Source organism: Hordeum vulgare, chromosome 2H, assembly GCF_904849725.1.
Source record: "Hordeum vulgare subsp. vulgare chromosome 2H, MorexV3_pseudomolecules_assembly, whole genome shotgun sequence".
Taxonomy (NCBI): domain Eukaryota; kingdom Viridiplantae; phylum Streptophyta; class Magnoliopsida; order Poales; family Poaceae; genus Hordeum; species Hordeum vulgare.
The window spans coordinates 347,736,573-347,755,154 of record NC_058519.1 but is presented as its reverse complement, the minus strand read 5'-3'; positions in this window follow the sequence as shown (position 1 = coordinate 347,755,154).

Sequence of the window (18,582 nt, the reverse complement as noted above, 5' to 3'; positions counted from 1 at the left end):
AGACATAACCATATCTACTTAAATCGTCAGTGAAGGTGAGAAAATAACGATATCCGCCGCGTGCCTCCACGCTCATTGGACCACACACATCGGTATGTATGATTTCCAATAAGTCACTTGCACGCTCCATTGTTCCGGAGAACGGAGTCTTAGTCATCTTGCCCATGAGGCATGGTTCGCACGTGTCAAGTGAATCAAAGTCACGTGACTCCAAAAGTCCATCAGCATGGAGTTTCTTCATGCGCTTTACACCAATATGACCCAAGCGGCAGTGCCACAAAAATATGGCGCTATCATTGTTTACTCTAACTCTTTTGGTCTCAATGTTATGTATATGCGTATCGCTATCAAGATTCAATATGAACAATCCTCTGACATTCGGTGCATGACCATAAAAGATGTTACTCATAGAAATAGAACAACCATTATTCTCTGACTTAAAAGAGTAACCGTCTCGCAATAAACAAGATCCTGATATAATGTTCATGCTCAACGCAGGCACTAAATAACAATGATTTAAGTTCATCACTAATCCCGACGGTAGCTGAAGTGACTTCATCTTTCGCCAGCCTTCGTCTATTCTGCAGTTCCTGTTTCGAGTTGCAAATATGAGCAACAGAACCGGTATCAAATACCCAGGGACTACTACGAGAGCCGGTTAAGTACACATGAATAACATGTATATCAAATATACCTGATTTTTCTTTGCCCGCCTTCTTATCTGCCAGATACTTGGGGCAATTGCGCTTCCAGTGACCCATACCCTTGCAATAGAAACACTCCGTTTCAGGCTTAGGTCCAGCCTTGGGTTTCTTCGGCGGATTGGCAACAGGCTTGCCGCTCTTCTTAGAATTACCCTTCTTTCCTTTGCCGTTTCTCTTGAAACTAGTGGTCTTATTCACCATCAACACTTGATGCTCTTTACGGAGTTCAGACTCTACGACTTTCAACATCGCAAACAACTCGCCGGGAGACTTGTTCATCCCTTGCATGTTGTAGTTCAACACAAAGCCTTTGTAGCTTGGCGGCAGTGATTGAAGGATTCTGTCAGTGATAGCTTCTTGCGGGAGTTCAATCCCCAGCTCAGCTAGACGGTTTGAGTACCCAGACATTTTGAGCACATGTTCACTGACAGACGAGTTTTCCTCCATCTTGCAGGCATAGAATTTATCGGAGGTCTTATACCTCTCGATCCGGGCGTTCTTCTGAAAGATAAACTCCAACTCCTGGAACATCTCAAATGCTCCATGACGCTCAAAGCGACGTTGAAGTCCCGGTTCTAAGCCATACAAGACTGCACATTGAACTATTGAGTAGTCCTCCTTACGTGCTAACCAAGCGTTCTTAACATCCTGTTCAGCCGTAGCGGGTGGTTCATCTCCTAGCGCAGCATTAAGGACATAATCCTTCTTCCCAGCTTGTAAGATTAGCTTAAGATTACGAGCCCAGTCTACAAAGTTGCTTCCATCATCTTTCAACTTAGCTTTCTCTAGGAACGTATTAAAATTCAGGATGACTGTCGCGTGAGCCATGATCTACAACACAAATATATTCAAAGTGGACTTAGACTATGTTCAAGATAATTAGAGTTCAACTTAATCAAATTATATGCTAAACTCCCACTCAAAAAGTACATCTCTCTAGTCATTTGAGTGGTTCATGATCCACTTACACTATCCCAAGTCCGATCATCACGTGAGTTAAGTATAGTTTCAGTGGTAAGCATCCCTATGCTAATCATATCAACTATATGATTCATGATCGACCTTTCGGTCTCATGTGTTCCGAGGCCATGTCTGCACATGCTTGGCTCGTCAAGCTTAACCCGAGTGTTCCGCGTGCGCAACTGTTTTGCACCCGTTGTATGTGAACGTTGAGTCTATCACACCCGATCATCACGTGGTGTCTCGAAACGACGAACTGTAGCAACGGTACACAGTCGGGGAGAGCACAATTTTGTCTTGATATTTTAGTGAGAGATCACCTCATAATGCTACCGTCGTTCTAAGCAAAATAAGGTGCATAAAAGGATTAACATCACATGCAATTCATAAGTGACATGATATGGCCATCATCACGTGCTTCTTGATCTCCATCACCAAAGCACCGGCACGATCTTCTTGTCACCGGCGCCACACCATGATCATCCATCAACGTGTTGCCATCGGGGTTGTCGTGCTACTTATGCTATTACTACTAAAGCTACATCCTAGCACAATAGTAAACGCATCTGCAAGCACAAACGTTAGTATAAAGACAACCCTATGGCTCCTGCCGGTTGCCGTACCATCGACGTGCAAGTCAATATTTCTATTACAACATGATCATCTCATACATCCAATATATCACATCACATCGTTGGCCATATCACATCACAATCATACCCTGCAAAAACAAGTTAGACGTCCTCTAATTTTGTTGTTGCATGTTTTACGTGGTGACCAAGGGTATCTAGTAGGATCGCATCTTACTTACGCAAACACCACAACGGAGATATATGAGTTGCTATTTAATCTCATCCAAGGACCTCCTCGGTCAAATCCGATTCAACTAAAGTTGGAGAAACCGACACTTTCCAGTCATCTTTGAGCAAAGGGGGTTACTCGTAACGATGAAACCAGTCTCTCGTAAGCGTACGAGTAATGTCGGTCCAAGCCGCTTCAATACAACAATACCGCGGAATCAAGAAAAGACTAAGGAGGGCAGCAAAACGCACATCACCGCCCACAAAAACTTTTGTGTTCTACTCGAGAAGACATCTAAGCATGAACCTAGCTCTGATACCACTGTTGGGGAACGTCGCATGGGAAACAAAAAATTTCCTACGCGCACGAAGACCTATCATGGTGATGTCCATCTACGAGAGGGGATTTCCGATCTATGTACCCTTGTAGATCGCACAGCAGAAGCGTTAAGAAACGCGGTTGATGTAGTGGAACGTCCTCACGTCCCTCGATCCGCCCCGCGAACCGTCCCACGAACCGTCCCGCGATTCGTCCCATGATCTAGTGCTGAACGGACAACACCACCGCGTTCAGCACACGTACAGCTCGACGATGATCTCGGCCTTCTTGATCCAGCAAGAGAGACGGAGAGGTAGAAGAGTTCTCCGGCAGCATGACGGCGCTCCGGAGGTTGGTGATGATCTAATCTCTGTAGGGCTCCGCCCGAGCTCTGCAGAAACGCGATCTAGAGGAAAAAACGTGGAGGTATGTGGTCGGGCTGCCGTGGCAAAAGTTGTCTCAAATCAGCCCTAAAACCTCCGTATATATAGGTGGGAGAGGGGGGGCCTTGCCTTGGGGCTCAAGGAGCCCCAAGGGGGTCGGCCGAGCCAAGGGGGGAAGGTCTCCCCCCCCCCAAACCGAGTTGGACTTGGTTTGGTGGGTGGGAGTCCTTCCTTCCCTTCCCACCTCCTTTTTTTTCTTTCTCTTTGATTTTTCTTCCAATGCGCATAGGGCCCCTTTTGGGCTGTCCCACCAGCCCACTAAGGGCTGGTGCGCCACCCTCAAGGCCTATGGGCTTCCCCGGGGTGGGTTGCCCTCCCCGGTGAACTCCCGGAACCCATTCGTCATTCCCGGTACATTCCCGGTAACTCCGAAAACCTTCCGGTAATCAAATGAGGTCATCCTATATATCAATCTTCGTTTCCGGACAATTCCGAAAACCCTCGTGGCGTCTGTGATCTCATCCGGGACTCCGAACAACATTCGGTAACCAACCATATAACTCAAATACGCATAAAACAACGTCGAACCTTAAGTGTGCAGACCCTGCGGGTTCGAGAACTATGTAGACATGACCCGAGAGACTCCTCGGTCAATATCCAATAGCGGGACCTGGATGCCCATATTGGATCCTACATATTCTACGAAGAACTTATCGTTTGAACCTCAGTGTCAAGGATTCATATAATCCCGTATGTCATTCCCTTTGTCCTTCGGTATGCTATCCTCCCAACACCAAAGGTTACCGGTGCTATGATCCCGTCACCCATCGTGTGTACACCTCGAGGCACGTGTACTTCGTCGAAACAGTGTTTCCTTTTTTTCAGGTTCCCCCGGCCACGGCTACTTCGGCTCTAGCCTCCGCGCCCCTACCGGGAGCGCTGCGCGGCGGCACACCCCGGCGTCAGCCCCGACTCGGCGTCTTCTGCTGGCCCCTCTTGGGTCCTCGACTCCCTCACCCGAGGTTGAGTCCGACCGGGCCACCGGGTCCCTAGCTCCCTCGCACGAGGTTGAGCCAGCGGGCTCCCCACCCGCCACCTCGGCCTGTTGGGGAACGTCGCATGGGAAACAAAAATTTTCCTACGCGCACGAAGACCTATCATGGTGATGTCCATCTACGAGAGGGGATGAGTGATCTACGTACCCTCGTAGACCGTACAGCAGAAGCGTTAGAGAATGCGGTTGATGTAGTGGAACGTCCTCACGTCCCTCGATCCGCCCCGCGAACAATCCTGCGATCAGTCCCACGATCTAGTACCGAACGGACGGCACCTCCGCGTTCAGCACACGTACAGCTCGACGATGATCTCGGCCTTCTTGATCCAGCAAGAGAGACGGAGAGGTAGAAGAGTTCTCCGGCAGCGTGACGGCGCTCCGGAGGTTGGTGATGACCTTGTCTCAGCAGGGCTCCGCCCGAGCTCCGCAGAAACGCGATCTAGAGGACAAACCGTGGAGGTATGTGGTCGGGCTGCCGTGAAAAAATCGTCTCAAATCAGCCCTAAAACCTCCGTATATATAGGTGGGAGGGAGGGGGCCTTGCCTTGGGGCTCAAGGAGCCCCAAGGGGGTCGGCCGAGTCCAAGGGGGAGGACTCTCCCCCCCCCAAACCGAGTTGGACTAGGTTTGGTGGGAGGGAGTCCCCCTTCCTTCCCACCTCCTCCTTTTTTTTTCTTTCTCTCTTGATTTTCTTCTCCTTGGCGCATAGGGCACTTGTGGGCTATCCCACCAGCCCACTAAGGGCTGGTGTGTCCCCCCCAAGGCCTATGGGCTTCCCTGGGGTGGGTTGCCCCCCCCCCCCGGTGAACTCCCAGAACCCATTCGTCATTCCCGGTACATTCCCGGTAACTCCGAAAACCTTCCGGTAATCAAATGAGGTCATCCTATATATCAATCTTCGTTTCCGGACCATTCCGGAAACCCTCGTGATGTCCGTGATCTCATCCGGGACACCGAACAACATTCGGTAACCAACCATATAACTCAAATACACATAAAACAACGTCGAACCTTAAGTGTGCAGACCCTGCGGGTTCGAGAACTATGTAGACATGACCCGAGAGACTACTCGGTCAATATCCAATAGCGGGACCTGGATGACCATATTGGATCCTACATATTCTACGAAGATCTTATCATTTGAACCTCAGTGCCAAGGATTCGTATAATCCCGTATGTCATTCCCTTTGTCCTTCGGTATGTTACTTGCCCGATATTCGATCGTCAGTATCCGCATACCTATTTCAATCTCGTTTACTGGCAAGTCTCTTTACTCGTTCTGTAATACAAGATCCCGCAACTTACACTAAGTTACATTGCTTGCAAGGCTTGTGTCTGATGTTGTATTACCGAGTGGGCCCCGAGATACCTCTCCGTCACACGGAGTGACAAATCCCAGTCTTGATCCATACTAACTCAACCAACACCTTCGGAGATACCTGTAGAGCATCTTTATAGTCACCCAGTTACGTTGCGACGTTTGATACACACAAAGCATTCCTCCAGTGTCAGTGAGTTATATGATCTCATGGTCATAGGAATAAATACTTGACACGCAGAAAACAGTAGCAACAAAATGACACGATCAACATGCTACGTCTATTAGTTTGGGTCTAGTCCATCACGTGATTCTCCCAATGACGTGATCCAGTTATCAAGCAACAACACCTTGTTCATAATCAGGAGACACTGACTATCATCGATCAACTGGCTAGCCAACTAGAGGCATGCTAGGGATGGTGTTTTGTCTATGTATCCACACATGTAAATGAGTCTTCATTCAATACAATTATAGCATGGATAATAAACTATTATATTGATACAGGAATTATAATAATAACTATATTTATTATTTCCTCTAGGGCATAATTCCAACACCGGCGTCGCCGCCCCTGCGACGGGCTCTTCCTTGACCTCGCCCGTCGCCTCCTCCGCGGCTGGTTCGGCTAGCATCGTCGCCGCTCTCGACGTCGTGCTACCCGACCCTGCCGCCAGAGCACCTCCCGTCACGGGCGCCCCCGCTGCGGTCGCGGCCCCTGCCACCACTGCGGCACCCGCCGCCGCACCTCCCGCCCTCGCCGGCCCGGTCACCCGCGCCCGTGCAGGAGTGCATCGGCCGAGCACATGCTACTCCTCCAACGAGTACGCGTGCGCTGCCTCGGCATCAGCGCCTTCACCCATTCCTACCTCCGTTCGTGCCGCTCTTCGGGATCCCCATTGGTTGGCAGCGACGCAGGAGGAGTTCGATGCCCTGCAGCGCAACCGTACATGGCAACTTGTTCCGCGACCCTCTCGTGCCAACATCATCTCTCGCAAGTGGGTGTTTCGCCACAAGACTCGCCCGGACGGTTCTCTCGAGCGCTACAAGGCTCGATGGGTGGTTCGCGGTTTTAGGCAGCGCGTGGGCGTGGACTTCACCGACACCTTCGCCCCGGTTGTGAAACCGGGCATGATCCGCACCGTCCTTCAGCTAGCCGTCTCGCGCGCATGGCCTGTGCATCAGTTGGACGTCTCCAACGCCTTCTTGCACGGTCATCTTGCCGAGCAGGTGTTCTGTGAGCAGCCTACTGGTTTCGTCGACGCCGCACACCCTGACTTTGTGTGCTTGGTCTCCCGTTCTCTGTACGGGTTGAAGCAGGCGCCCCGGGCCTGGTACCAGCGTATCGCAGCCTTTCTGCAGTCTATGGGCTTCCGGTCCACTCGCTCTGATGCTTCACTCTTCGTATATCATCAGGGAGCTGCCACTGCATATTTGCTGTTGTACGTCGACATCATCCTCACGGCATCCGCACCCGATCTCCTTCAGCGGTTGACTGCTCGTCTTCGTGATGAGTTCGCCCTCAAGGACTTGGGGCCTCTGCACTACTTTCTCGGCATCGAGGTGATCCGCCGGACCGATGGTTTCTTTCTGCATCAACAGAAGTACGCCCACGAGCTTCTCGAGCGTGCCGGTATGCTTAACTGCAAACCGGCACCTACTCCCGTAGACACGAAGGCGAAGCTCTCTGCTTTGGAGGGGTCTCTTGCGTCCAATGGAGTGTTTTATCGCTCTATTGTCGGTGCTTTTCAGTATTTGACGCTGACTCGTCCCGATCTCCAGTACGTTGTTCAGCAGGTGTGCCTCCACATGCACGCCCCACGTGACTCTCACTGGACTCTGGTCAAGCGTATTCTCCGTTATATACGCGCTACCATGTCCATGGGACTTACCCTGACGGCCTCCGCCTCCACCGACCTCGTCGCCTACTCGGATGCTGATTGGGCTGGTTGTCCTGACACGCGGCGCTCTACGTCAGGCTACTGTGTCTACCTTGGGCCCTAGTTGATCTCTTGGTCATCGAAGCGGCAACCCACGGTGTCCCGCTCCAGCGCCGAGGCAGAGTATCGCGTCGTGGCAAATGTCGTGGCCGAATGCTCTTGGATACGGCAACTGCTACAGGAGTTGCTTTGTGACGTTCACAAGGCCACTGTCGTCTACTGCGATAACGTCAGCGCGGTCTACCTCTCTGCCAACCCGGTGCACCATCGACGGACGAAGCATATTGAGCTTGATATTCACTTCGTGCGCGAGCAGGTCGCCCTTGGACGAGTTCGGGTTCTCCATGTGCCGACGGCACAACAGTTTGCTGACGTCATGACTAAGGGATTGCCTGCTCCCGTCTTTGAGGAGTTTCGGTCCAGTCTCTGTGTCTCCAGTGAAGCTTCGACTGCGGGGGTGTTGAATATGTATTTGTGTTGCACGTGTATTACAGTTGTGGTCCACCTCCTAGTCTTGTATAGTTGAGGTAGAGCTTTTCCCTTGTATTATATATACGTGCATCAGCACCCCTAATTAAATCATCGCATTACAATTCATCTCTACAACGCGCATCCAACGGAACACATGGGAGGACGTGGGATGGTCGGAGATGACGGCGGCATCAAAGTCAACGGCGGCCGAAGCTCGGGCTTGAGTGGGTGCGACGATGCAGCAGGCAAGGGATCTAGCTAGTTTGCAGGTTGGGTTCCTAGGAACGCCAAGAGCACGTCCATGTGGTGATACACGAGCTTTGCTGGCTCTAACTACGACAGTGACGGGCGCGGCGGCGTTGAGCCCTCGGCCATGGCGGGAAGGCAAGCTACAGCTCGGGCGCGAGGAAGGGAACATGAGGGGAAAATACAGGAGCTCACAGGAGGGCGGAGGATCTGGTCAGCGAGCTCGGGGACAACCTGGGTGCTGTGAATCGACACAGAGTTTGCCGACGACCCGAGGTTGAGGATGAGCTCGGGGACAATACTGCAGTGCTCTAGCGGTCGCATGCGTCGGCGTGTAGCTCCATGGCGATGAGGCGGAGCTCTTGGGCGTGTCGCGGGGCCAAGGGAAGGGCGGTGGCTACAGTGTTCCCGGCGGCGAGCTCGCGAACATCGAGGCCAAGGCGATGGGAGGGCGAAGTAGAGTGTTAGGGGAATGGAGAGGTGGAACAGGTCGAGACGGCTGCGGGAGGCTTATCCCTGGCATCCTGCTGGCGCAGGGAAGCACGCAGGCAGCTCCTGGCATGGCGCCCGCACGCACTCGTCGTGCCTAGCTTCTCGTGTGCTGGTAGGAGGAAGAAGACGATGGAGCCCCTCGTGCGCTGGGATGCTCTTTTGGGCCAGCCAGGTAAGTTAAGTGAGGTCCTTTTTCTATTGTTCTTTCTCTTTTCTATTTTCTATACTCTGTTTTAATTTAGTTTCAAGACCAAATCATTTTCATAAAATCTGAAAACAAAATATGGCCTCTCAATGATTTGTTTTTAGAGACCGTCAACAAGTTTCAAAATTATTGGAGCAATCAAAATATATTTAGAGTTTTGAAAAGCACCAACTCAAGTATAATAGGGGTTAATTCAAAAATTAAGAATGTTTCAAAAATGTGTACATCATTTTTGGCATAGGTTTTAACCTTATTCAAAAATCATGAGCTTTTGTGAAGGTCATTTTGGATTCATTGAAAATTTATTTTAGTTGAATCTATTTGAATGAAATTGATGCTAGGGTTTGATCAATCCTCATTTCAATTTCATTGTATTTATGCATGATGCATGAATGTTGATAAAATGACAAGCAATGCCAAATGCCAGGACCTTGACGTTTACATCTTTGTAATCATATACGCAAGTGCATAATAATTGATATTCCTTTCATTGGAATCTATTTCACCAAAGAGTATTTTCGGACCAAGGAGGAATAATAGAAGCATGGTATTGCCTCTGCCGCGAGAGCCCGAAGGTGTCGAGATCCATGTATGCATTCCCTGTGTACGCACATAGATACCCCTATTTAATCCCCACGACAAAAGTGAATAAGAAGGAATTTCTTCTTCACCTTTTATGATTCGGAACTTGCATTGAAAGTGGGAGTCTGAATGGGGACTTACACAAAAGCAAGTCCACTCGAGCATCCCTATTTTTGCAGGCGAACACGCTTTGAACTAATTTACAAAGGGAAGAAGAGGATAGAAAGATCAAGGCATGCCGCTCCATTTCATCATATCTCAGCGCAACTCATCATCCGCCCACGTTCGTTTGGGGATAAATACATACAAATCATGGCCCAACGCGTGGAAGCAAACGGACAAAAGTCCGTTTTCAATCAATTTCTGGTCCAATTTTGGACCGCTTTTGTGGCCAAATGAATATTCTTCGGGTCGCGGTTTGTGCGCGTCGGTGGAACAACCCCTTTTCTTCCTCGCATGTCCTCACTCCATCCTCCGCCCCACGCCATGGTCGGCGCCACCCACGTTGTCAACCTTTCTTTGCCCGTCGGTGGCACAAGCCCTTTTCTTTCGCCACATGTCCTCGCTCCATCCTCCATCCGTGGTCGTTCACCTTGCTTTGCTGCCTACGAAGGGGCTTGACGTGCCCTTTCCGGTCGTGTCTCCATGACGACCGCAAGGTGTTCGGCGCTTTGCTCGCAAGGTACCATGGATGATTATTTCTTTCACAACTTCATTTGTTCATAGGATGATGAGGACATAGTGGTGGCATCATTGGTTGTCCAAAACCACATCAGTGGGACGCGGCCTCAGTTAAATGGAGAAATCCCCGGCCATGCTCCGACCTTGAACCGCAATAGGGAGAAAGGGCACGCCCTCCTCTATTCCAATTACTTTGAGAATACCACCCTCTATAAACCGCATCAATTTCGTCGTTGCTTTCGAATGAGGAGGCATGTGTTCAATCGTACTCAGGAGGGAGTGATAGCATATGACCCATAATTTGATGGTGGATGTGTTTGTCCCTGAATACCTGAGAGAGCTAAATGTCGCTGATACACATAGGTTGTTAACAATCAATGCAGAGATGGGCTTTCCGTACATGCTTAGTAGTATCGATTGTATGCACTCGAAGTGTAAGAACTATTCGTTTGCCTCACAGGGTTAGTACAAGGGGTATGTGAAAGGTGCCATTGTCAAATTTGAAGCGGTGGCTTCACAAGATCATTGGATATGGCATTCTTTCTTCGGCATTGGCTGGTTCTCACAATGATATTAGTGTTCTTCAGCATTCTCCGGTGTTCGCAAGGCTTGCAGAAGGTCACTCCCCGAAGGTCAAATTCGAGATCAATGACCACCATTACAACAAGGGATATTACCTAGATGATGGTATCTATCCCGAGTGATTCCTTGTGAAGATCATACCCAATCCGCAAGGAGAGAAGAGATGGATATTTGCCCAAATGCAGGAGAGTGTTAGGAAAGATGTGGAGCATGCTTTTGGGGTGCTTCAGTCTCGATAGGGTATCATATAAAACCCTACATTGACATGAAGCACTCAGAAGTTTTGGAGATGATGAATGCTTGTGTGATCATGCACAACATGATCATTGAGGATGAGCGTGATGACAGCATCTACGATCAAGGGTTTGATTTTCAGGATGAGAATGTTGAGCCTGAGCACCCACCTTCTCCAACCTTTGAACAGTTCGTCCAATTTCATCGTGACATGCGTGATCGACACACTCATACGCAGCTGCAAGATGACTTGATTGATTACATGAGGGATCACATTGGCAATCAGTAGATCTATCGGTTTAATCTTTTTTCGTACTCACAAATTTTTAGTGGTTTTGTAAGACTATTTGATATCTTTTATATTTCAATTGGGTTGTAATAAAATACTTTTTCACACATGGAACTATTTGTTATGTTTTGATTTGAACTACTTTTTCTATGTTTGATTTTATTATACTTGGCCTCCGGCAAAAGACATGGGGTCGAAGATGCGGCCGCGCGTTGGGCGTCCGATCGACACAAACGCAGATTCGAATGAACACGATCATATTCCTACCTTCAAACAAACGAACGTCGTTTGGGATCGTGCTTTGTAGTTGCTTTGAAGTGTTGGGAAACTTGGGCCCTCTGTGGAACAAGTCATTGGCCCATTATGGACTAAGTCCCTCCACTTAACGGTAAAGTGGGCACTTATCCCCCGACCCTTAGCTATATAAAGAAGAGAGTTGATCAATGATTAATAAAGAAATACTCTCCTCTACATCTCTATCAATTAACTTTATGTACTTGTGCGTGATCGACTACGACGCTCGCTCCGCTCTGCAACCTTGGACCAGACTCGCAGACAGGAGTTGCAGAACACGTTATCAGCATGCTTCACTCCAACAACTCTCCGTCAAGCCTGCGTTAAGCCTGCATCAAGCATGCTTTCATCATTCTCGCGTAGGTATGGATCCGAAATTTCTTTGCAAAAAAGGATTCCCATTGTCATTGTGATTCCGCTTTTGCGATCCCGTAACTTTTTGGATTAGTTTTACCTATGATGTAAATTTTTCTCGCGAGATGGCGGTGGACCAGATGTTGCCCACCAATGCAGAAATCTCGCGTTCATGAGAAACTTGTTGACTACATCTTAGATAGAAGGTGACTACCCGTACTCCAGATGAGCACGTCGCCGCCGCGATGTACTGTATGTACACGTCTCATGCCGTCCCAATGACGCATGATCTGCATTGAACCCAGCGTCCATGGCGTCCTTCATGGACCTCTATGGCCTTGATGGCGGCGAGCACGAGCACCTCGATGTGCTTCGCACATGTTCGTCGTGACGATGCGACCCAACTGGTCGCTCGCGGGCGTCGGCCCGTTCTCCCCGCATATGTTGTGCCCCGGGCGTGACCCCACTGGTCGTCCGCCTCCGCCACTTGCCTACGTGCCCGCGCCTGGCCGTGCCCAGCGCCTACGTAGGACTTGATTCACAATGCCCTCCACTGGCCACTTCTGGAACACGAGGTCGCGCCGACCGTGCTGCCGCTTGTGCCTGCTGCACGCCCGCGCCGCCGCCCTCGCTGTGTGCCACGCCGCCGCGTGCTCGATTGCTTGCCGCCACTCGCCTTGGCCGCGCCCGCTGGCCACCGTGCCGCTCGCTCGCCTTGGCCGTGATCGTTGGCCGCCGTGACCGTTGGCCGCCTGCCTCGGCCGTGCCCGTTGGCCATCATGCCGCCCGCTCGCCTCGGCTGCGCTCACCGCCCGCCGCTCACATGTGCCCGTGCGCGCTACGCCTGGCCGCGCTCGTAGCCCCGACCGCGCTTGCCACACCATCCGTCCCGCCATGCCCCGGTCGCGCACCAGGCCATCGTGCCCTGCTGGTCGGCTGACCGTCGACCCCTCACTCCGCTGCGGCCTGCTGGCCGGCTCGACAAGAGCACCTCAGCCCGCATTAGCCCCTGCAGCCGCCGCCACCCACCCAGGCGCTAGGAAAACCTAGCATCCCGGTGGGCCGCATGTTGGCTGGCCAGGCTGGCTTGATGGGATGGAGGCTGGAGCGGCTGGGCCCTGGCAGTTTGAACCGGTCTGGCAGCCCATTTTAGGCCTGAAATAGTCTGTTTCCGTTAAAACGCACATTTATGCCTAAAAAGGGCTCGGAAATTCGATTTTAGGGCTAATTTTTCACGTCTAGGACGCGCTTAACATGCCATCTTAATGTACATGCTTCTCTTATATGATTTTACTGTTGTAGATTAATTGTTGTTTACTTTTAATCGCTATGTAATGCATATTTTTAGCATGTTATGAATATTGGAACGTCATTTGGGTGAATAAAATGTATCATCATTGATATTACATCATGGATTACCTGATGTAACCCTTGATAAACGTCGATGGCCGGAGTTACTAAATCAGGAAACCATTCAGTTGGCCAATAAAGAGCTCTACTAGCCCATTGAGCATTCGTCACGGAGATCATCCTCGAGTCCGAGCGACCCTAGAGGGCGATATGCTTGGAGACCCAAATGGTCCGAACCACTCCTATGGTGAATACCCGGTTGCTGCACTTTCTTCACCTCCACCTCCATGGTACCACGCGTAATGTGTACATGATAGAATGAAGTACCCTAGCCATTTAGATCACTCTCATAAAGCGGTTTGAGAGGCTGGAGAACATTGTTTGTCCACACGGAGAGGAGTAGAACCATTGTTGCGCAACCACTTGGGTCTGTCTACATTGTCCAGAGGGATCACCATCGGATCCCATGGTGGAACCTTATAGGTACCCATGGTAGAGCCATTGACGTCCCCATCGACTCGGTGTAGATGTCATCCTGGCAAAGGTTCTCCCATGCGAAGATACTTAGCCGGCTTGACATTTAGGCTAGAGTGAATGCCCTCTCATTTACTCGCTTGGCTTCCCATTTGTTTATAATTCCTTTGTTATATTGATACATTCATCTCCGAAGGGTTGTACTCTATTGGAGAGAAGTCCTTGTTCATCATTTCGCGTTTGGATGGTGTTTGCATTCATCCATTTATTCCTTTATTTATTGATAGCTTGTTATGATCTAAATTGTATGCATTTGTTCTTGATGTAGTTTCTTCCTCGCCACATTATATTAATTAGATGGCATATTTTAGAACGCGTGTAGCACCCGAGTGAACGAAATGTGCCTTGCTGATAGCAGTACCACACATACCATTTTACAAGAAATTAAGTACTTTGAGTCTATTAAAAAAATCTCCGGGAAGTATTATGAAAATCGCCGGCTGCGGTTTGAACATAGTTGGATCCACACGAGCTACTATCATACTTCCTATGGGAACAACTTTGATCATTCATGATGCATTATTGTACCCAGAGTTTACTCGTACTCTTTTTGAGCTTTGAAGACATTCGCGCTGATGGTTTCCACGCTTGAGACCGGAGATGACTATAGCCAAGTCCGTATGCTCATCACCAAGCGGGATGCAAATGGTAGACATGCTATCGAAAGGCTTCCTCTGTTTGACACATGGCTATACTACACTAAAATAGTAGCACCGCCCGTGTACACTACCCTTAAGACTGTTTTTAAAAGCTCCTAACTTTTCTACCTCTCGTATGATAGGTTAGGCCACACCGGACTTAGGATGATGAGAAATATAATTAACAACTCACATGGTCATAATGTTAACATGAAGAACTTCCCGAATCCCGATGATTTCGTATGCTCGGCATCCGCAACATAAAAGTTAGTCATTAGGTCATCGCCTCTTAAGGTGAGGGACAAAACCCCCACGTTCTTCCAACATATCCAAGGGGACATATATGGTCCAATTCAGCCCCTCACGGGGCCGTTTAGGTATTTCATGGTGCTCATTGATGCTTCCTCTAAATGGTCCAATGTTTGCATGCTGTCAACACAGAACCATGCCTTTGCAAAGTTGATCTCTCAGATCATACAAATGAGGAATAATTTCCGTGGTCATCGTCTAAAGTCTATTCGAATGGACAACGCCGAAGAATTTACTTCAAGGGCGTTCGATGATTATTCCATGGCAGTGGGAATCAAAGTTGAGCACGCGATATCGAATGTTCATACAAAGTGGACTTGCCGAGGCATTGATTAAAAGAATTAAATTCATTGCCCGATCAGTCCTTCACGGTTGTAATTTCCCAACTACATGTTGGGGGCATGTAGTGTTACACGCGGCCAATCTCGTCAACTTTAGACCGTCGGCCTACAACATCCACTCTCCTGTTCAGCTTGCACAAGGGTCGGCACCGAAAGTTTGCCACCTTCGTAGGTTTGGTTTCCAGGTATATGTACCAATACCACCACCCCAACGATCAACAATGGGCTCGCTACATAAATCGGGGATATACGTTGGTTATGAGACTTTGTCCATTCAGGTATCTGGACCCCATGACACGTGACTGTCACATGGCTCGTTTTGCTGATTGCATTTTTGATGAGGATTTATTCCCGACTTTAGGGGAAGAGAATAAACCCCTTGATGCTAAAAGTCGAGAAATCACGTGGCATGCCACGGGAATCCATGCTCATGATCCGCGCACTTCTAAGACTAAGAGAGAAGTCCAAAAGATAATAGATTTGCAGTCATTAGCAAATCAACTGCCTCACCACTTTAGTGACTTAAAGATCGTGACAAAATCGCGTGCAAGCGTGCAATGCACCGGAAAGGGTCGAAATACCAAAGAAAAATAACGATATACCCGCTCCCGTGCAAAGGCCTAAAAGTATGAGAGATCCGGCTTCTCAAATCCCAAGTACTCGAGGACGCCCGACGAAAAAGGATAAGAGAGATTTATTACAGCCTATCACCAGAGTGCCCCAAAGTGAAACGGGGAGCTACTCAAGATCTAGCACAAGTACGGAAAATTCAGTGCTCGAAATTTTGGACTTAAACTTTCCCATAGGGGAAACATAGAGCGGAGATGTGTGTGCACACATCAGCGCATGAAATCTAAAGGACCTTGCTCCCAGAATGGGAAATTTGGTACATCAAGTGTTAGCGCCACATGCGCTCCATGATGAAATGGCCATAAATTATATTTATACGGGGGAGTCCCTGAACCAAGCAGCGTTTATTGTCGACATTAACTTTGCTTCAAAAATTGCCTCAATCATAAATATTGACCCTAAGCCTAACACGCTCGTTGATTGCAAGAAAAGGTCGGATTGGAAAGATTGGCAGGAGGCAATTACCGTCGAATTATTATCTCTCAACAAAAGGAAGGTGTTCGGACGAGTTTGTCGAACACCTCCCCACATTCACCATGTTGGCCATAGGTGGGTTTTTGTTTGAAAGAGAGATGAAAATAATAAGGTAGTATGGTACAATGCAAGGCTCGTCGCTCAAGGGTTCATTCAACGACGTGGTGTCGATTTTGAGGAGACTTATTCCCCGGTCATGGATGGAGTTACCTTTAGATACTTGATCTTAATGGCAGTAAACATGGGCTTGAAAATGAAATTAATGGATGTTGCCACTGCTTACGTGTATTGTAACTTGGATTTGAACATATACATGAAGGTTCTTGAGGGTATCCCTGTTCCGAACCATGCTAGAGCAAACATAAGTCTATACATTGTTCAAATTCAAAAGGCATTGTATGGACTCAAATAGTCTGGTAGAACGTGGTATAATCGCCTAAGCTATCGACGTTCTGGGAATGGGGGTACCCAGACCTACCTGCCTGCGGCCCAGGGCTAGCCCACTTCATCAACGCAAGATTGGCAAGGAACAACACCACCTTGAACAAGGCCCACGTGAGGGGCCAAGCCTCGCGAGGAAGAGTGACTTCAAGACCAGCAGGGGGCCTCCTGAGGACCCCTCCGGAGTGACGGATAATTCAAGGCAAGGTCGGGCCTCACGAGTCCAGGGTGACACCATGGAAGGATAGGCAAGCAGCAGATGGCAGGAAGGGGCTGTTTCCCCTTTAGTGCAAAAGATCAAGGAACGTATCAGGATCCCAAAGGCATCTTCCAAAGTTTCCCTTCCGGTGCAACAAGACCACGACCGCCCGCCGGCAGGATGAGCGTCATCCCTGCGCCCACCTCTGCGGTGCTGGCAGCTGCTTTGCACGCGAAGACCGCTTTTGACAGGGGAAGCATGTTCCCTTGTCCCCCACCGAAGCTGGCCGTTGTGGAACCCCTTCCCGCCTACGATGAGCGAAGAGGACCCGGGCCTCCACTATAAATGGAGAGGGTAGGATGCTTGGCAAAGGGATCGAATTCGTTGAAACCCCAGGGCAACACGCCTAGCCACTTGGCCTCCGGAGGCCCGAGAGCACTGTACTAGTTCATCCACCAACCTCCGTGAGAGGCAATCCACCAAAAGCAGAGGTAGGGTTTTACGCTTCGCAGCGGCCCGAACCTGGGTAAACTGTTGTGTACTGTGTTCCGCTCACCATCGAGTGAGTTCTTCACCGTTTCCATCGATTAGTGGGCTAGGGCAGTCGAGCCGAGAGAGATTGCTGCACACGCCCCTGTGTTCGAATCCTTAGGGTTTTGCGGAGCCTGAAATCCGACATTTGGCGCGCCAGGTAGGGGGTGTGTGAAGGCTTTCTCTTAACTTCCTCCTTTCCAGGCTACTGCACTGATGGCCGGCGACTGACCCGCCTCTCCGAGCCTCGTCGAGCTGGTCTCCGACCGCCACGTCATAGCGGCTGGAAGCTCGCATGCCCACATCGCAGGACCCGACGGCTCGTACCAGTCCGTCAGCATCGTCTCCATCGTGACGGCCACCCGTGCCACCCAGGCGCATGGTGGCTGGGCGGCGGCCCAAGCACCCGCAATGCGTCGCATCAACTTGGGAGACCCTAGCGCACATGACACGTTGCGGATGGCAAGAGAGATGCTCCGCCAATGACCGACACCAGGAGGCTTCGACGCATGGGCGGACCACATCATGGAGTTGGTCGCCATCGCCTAGAAGACCATGCACGCCTATGCATCCTCAATGCCATAGGCGCATGGCGCCGAGGGCTCACACCGCGCGCCGGTCACCGGACCTACAAGCTTCGGGGCCCTACCCGCCCTGGGCGGTGCTGAAAGATACGCGCTTCGCGCCGCCCTCCACCTTCTCGAGACCCCAGCGACTGGCCCCAAGGCGCACCACTCCGACAACCACCAAGGATGCGAGGAGGATGGCGGGACAACCGATGAACACGCTAGCGCGCATCACCAAGACCAAGTCGGTCCTCGACAGCCTAGGCGGCTCGAAAGGAGTGCTCCGTCTGGCGCAGCCAGCAGAGGGCGGAGGCGATGGCGCGGACGAACTATGACAGTGGAGACATGGCAGGATACCAAGGAGGGAGCCAGCACCGGGCGGCGTCGGGACCGGCCAGCGGCAGCAACAGGAACAAGCGACTTCGCGCGGAGGCTTATCGCAGGAAGATCTTTCAGCAGCACGGCCGGGGGGATGGCCCTCCGCCGCCGAGAGGGGCCGCCACCATCGCGATGTTGAACGGCCACGGGGGACGGTCGAGCGACTACATGGAGCCTTACGTGCCGGAGTATGCAGAACCACCTCATCCTCCCGACGAGGAAGAGCTCCGGGCGTCCCCCCCCCCCCCCCCCCCCGGCGCCTACCCTCCTCGGGAGTGAGGGAC